This window comes from Phodopus roborovskii, unplaced genomic scaffold, assembly GCF_943737965.1.
Source record: "Phodopus roborovskii unplaced genomic scaffold, PHOROB, whole genome shotgun sequence".
Classification (NCBI taxonomy): Eukaryota; Metazoa; Chordata; class Mammalia; order Rodentia; family Cricetidae; genus Phodopus; species Phodopus roborovskii.
In genome coordinates this window covers 6,946,268-6,950,725 of record NW_026126407.1, presented here as the reverse complement: position 1 = coordinate 6,950,725, position 4,458 = coordinate 6,946,268, and positions in this window count along the sequence as shown.

The window sequence follows — 4,458 nt, the reverse complement described above, 5'->3', positions numbered from 1 at the left end:
CTATGTTGAATGTTGGATTCCTTTACATAGTCTCAGAGTGTTCATACAGCCCATGTTTAGTAGCTCAGAGAACTTAAGATAAAGTTTTCTCATAAATGTGGAGGGGGGTTGCCTGCACAAACGATGTGGAAAGAGGTTCAGATGTAGGAGCAGGAGCCGAGGAGCTCTGCCCCCATTCCTGCTGTAAAGAAAGTGAGCTTTGGCCAGTCCCCAGGTTATCTCATGATAACCACCACCACCACCACCACCACCACCACACACACACACACACACACACACACACACACACACACCTACCTACCTACCTTCTGGTTCCAACTGAAATGTGGCATGTTAGAGGTGATCTTAAACCACCAAGTCCTGGTGTTCCTTTTCAAATGATACTTTTTGATTGTTGAGTCTGGATTTCTTTGTATAGTGGTGGCTGTCTTGGAACTTGCTTTGTATACCCTATTGGCCTTGAACTCAAGAGAGCCACTTGCCTCTGCCTCTGCCTTTTGGGATTTTAGACTTGTACCACCACCCTATGGGCAGTAGTTATATACCATTTTTGTGGTTGTTTAGCTCAACTATAACAACTCCAGCAAGGCAAGAGTAATGTCTCTGTTTCTTCAATTTTCAGAGCCTAGCACAGGGCTTGGCTCCCAGAAGTCAACTGTTACTGAGGGCTGACATTGGATCCCAGAGGAAGAGTGGATGCTCAACATGAATGAGTATTGAATGTTTTCCTCAGTAGGGTGTGCTGGAGAATGTGGATGGAAGGTTACTTCAGCTGCTTCCCCAGCAGCAAAAACTAGATTCAGTCACATCTACTTAGGGTCTTTTGCAGAAATGTAAAATGTTCTCCATGGTTTGTTCTCAAGAGGGTGGGTACTTCCCAGCCTTTGTGTGTGTGTTTTCTCCACAGAAGGGAAGGTAATCCCATCACTTGCTAACTATCTTAAGTACATAATATTTCTTTACTGGTTTGTATCTTTTTTAAGATTATGTATGCAGTGTTCTGTCTGCATGTGTTCCTCATGCCAGAGGAGGGCACCAGATTTCATTACAGATGGTTGTGAGCCACCATGTAGTTGCTGGGAATTGAACTTAGGACCTCTGGAAGAGAAGCCAGTGCTCCTAACCACCGAGCCATCCCTCCAGCACAACTGGTTTGTATCTCTGAGTTTGTAGCTTTAGCCACACTCCAAAAGGCTGACTCCCATTCCTTGAAGCATCAAGTTATGTTCAATATGCTTTGTTGTAAAAGACAACAAAATACAGACAAAAAGACAATGGAATACATTCAAAATATTCAGGGCTGGAAAGGTGCCACAGTGGTTAACTTCACTTGCTGCTCTTGCAGAGGACTTGGGTTCCATTCAGCATCAATATATCAGCTCAGAACTCTGCAGCTCTAGTTACAGGGCACTTAATGCCCTCTTCTGGCTTCCTCGGGCAACAAACACCTGTGACACACAGGCATACATACATAAGATGATACCTCTTCTTTTATTTAGGTACAGGGCAGGACCCTAGTAAATCCCACTTATGTGTGACAGCCATGGGCATGACCATATACTAATACCAAGGTAGGTTGTTGGTGACATTGGGCTGAACCAGGGGTCCAGATGTTTTCAGGAGTCATGCTAAAGCTAACACAAAAAGAATATAACAAGAGGGAATGACTGAAATTACTTGTGCATATCTTTGCTTCCACTAGAATTATAGTATACCCCCATTACTTTTTTGTTTTGTTTTTTAGGACAGGGTTTCTCTGTGTAACAGTCTTGGATGTCCTGGTACTCACTCTATAGACTAACCAGGCCTCAAACTCAGAAAGATCTGCCTGCCTCTGCCTCCCAAATGCTGAGATTAAAGGCCACTATTGCCTGGCCTCTGTTGCTGCTTTTTAAAAAGTTGTAATTAGTTTTTAAGAAAGCCTGATTATTATTGTTGTCTTTTGTTTGTTTAACATATTTCCTCAGCTAACTCTCCAAGCAGTGGGAGTCAAACATTCAAATACCAGAACTTATAGGAGACATTTCTCATTCAAACCCACCACAACCATCCTTTCTGAAAACCTCTTTTCCCTCCTATGGACCCCTTAATAGTTTTCTGATCTCATTTGCTCCCACATAAATGCATATACTTGCAAACTAAAAGTTGGCAGCCAGTTGTGGCAGTGCACTTGCATTTACTCTGAAGGCAGAGGCAAGCTGACATCTGTGAGTTTGAGGATAGCCTAGTATACACAAAAATAATCTGTCTTGAAAAACCAATCAAACAAATAAAAAGCTGGTATCCACATGAGAAAAGTAATGTGCTATTTGTCTTCCTCAGTTTGGGTCACCTCAATAATTTCCAGATTTGCATATCCCTGTAAATTTTATCTGTTTTACATTTTGTGTGCATGTCTATGAGTGACTGCTGTGTGTGAGCTGCCTGCAGAGTCTAGAGGAGGGTGCTGAATGCCCTGGAGCTGGTTACAGGCACTTGTGATCTATCTGACAGATGCTAGGAATTGAGCTCAGGTCCTCTGCAAAAAGGATACTTTTTCTTCGCCACTGAGCCAATGTTCCAGCCCAATTTTTTCTTTTTGAGATATGGTTTCTCTGTGTAATAGCCCTGGCTATCCTGTAACTCTTGTAGACCGGCCTGGCCTGGAACTCACAAAGATCTGCCTGCCTCTACCTCCCCAAGTGCTGGGAATAAAGGTATGTGCCACCATCGCCAGTGATCATGCCAACAGGAAAACATTTAATTGGAACTGTCTTACAGTTTCAGAGGTTTTGTTCATTCATAATGGTGGGACATGGCAGCATGCAGACAGACATGGTGCTGGAGAAGTAGCTGAGAGCCCTTCATCTTGATGTGTTGGCAGCAGAAGGAAAAACTGTCACACTGGGCAGTGCTGGAGCATACCTTTAATCCCAGGGCTCTGGAGGCAGAGGCAGGTAGATCTCATGAGTTTGGTTTACAAAGTGAATTCCAGGACAGTCAGAGTTGTTACACAGAGAAACCCTGTCTCAATAAAATAACAAAATACTGTCACACTGACCAGATTTGAGCTTATGAGGCTTCAAAGCCCTTGTCCACAGTGACAAACTTATGAATAGTGTCACTTTCAATGGGCCATGCATTCACGCAAGAGTCTGTGGTGATTATTCCTATTCAAACTACCACAGACTGCCACACTACCAACCTGCCAGACAGATGTGCCCACTCCTGCAATAGTAGCATCACTTTTTTGGGAGTAATCAACTACTCTCTGACTGTGGCTGCTCTATTGGTAAATAAGTAGGGGCCTACACAGTGATTCACCAGGTAAAAGCACTTGCTGCCAAGACAGATGACTTGAGTTGTTCGGTTAATTTTTTTTTTAATTTTATGTGTATTTTGCCTGAGTGTGTATGTGTGTATGCAGTGCATATGCATTCAATGCCTTTTTAAATGAGGGAGGACATTGGGGTTCCTAGAGTTACTGATTTTTTAACCTGCTATTTGAGTGCTAGGAACTGAACCCTGGTCCTCTACAAGAACAGATAGCGTTCTTAACTACTGAGTCCTTTCTGCAGCCCTCTCCCCATTTAGAGACAGGCTCTCACCATGCCCCTGGCAGGCCTCAAACTCACTGAGACCACCTTTCTCTGCCTCTGGAGTGCTGGAATTAAGGTGTGCACTACCATACCAGACTGTGACATGAGTTCTAGTTCCTGGAACATATAACATACAAAAGAACCAACTCCAGGCAGGTGTTCTTGGACCACTACGTTCAGTGCTACAAGTCTGTGTGCCCATACTGATGAACATACACACTAATAAAATGTAAGAATGTAATAGGGGCTGGAGACATGACTTAGCAGTAAAGAGCATATGCTTCTCTTCCAGAGGACCTGAATTCCGTTTCTAGTACCCACATAAGGTAACTCAACAGCTCCAGGACAACTGAATTCTTTGGGCACCTGTGATTACGTGCACATACCCACCACACAAACACAATCCTTTAGGCAGGTATTGATGGTGTATGCCTTTAATCCTAGCCCTCAGGAGGCTGAGACAAGTCAGATTTCTGTGAGTTCGAGGACAGGCTCCAAAGCTACATAGAAACTCTGTCTCAAACAAAAAAAAAAAGGGGGGGGGGGGCGTTGAAGATTCTGAGTTCAATTCTCAGCAACCACATGGTGGCTTACAACCATTTTTAAGGATATCTGGTGCCCTCCTCTGGCATGCATATACATAATAAATAAAGGAGAAAAAAAAAAGAGAAATGTACAAATGAATGTTTAAATAAATCAACTAATAAAGCCCGCCATAGTGGGTCACACCTTTAATCCCAGCACTTAGGAGGCAGAGGCAGGTGGATCTCTGTTGAGTTTAAAGCCAGTATGGTCTATATAGTAAGTCCCAGGACAGCCAGAGCTACATAGTGAGACCCTGACTCAAACCACCAACAACTAAAAAAACCTAATGGTATTA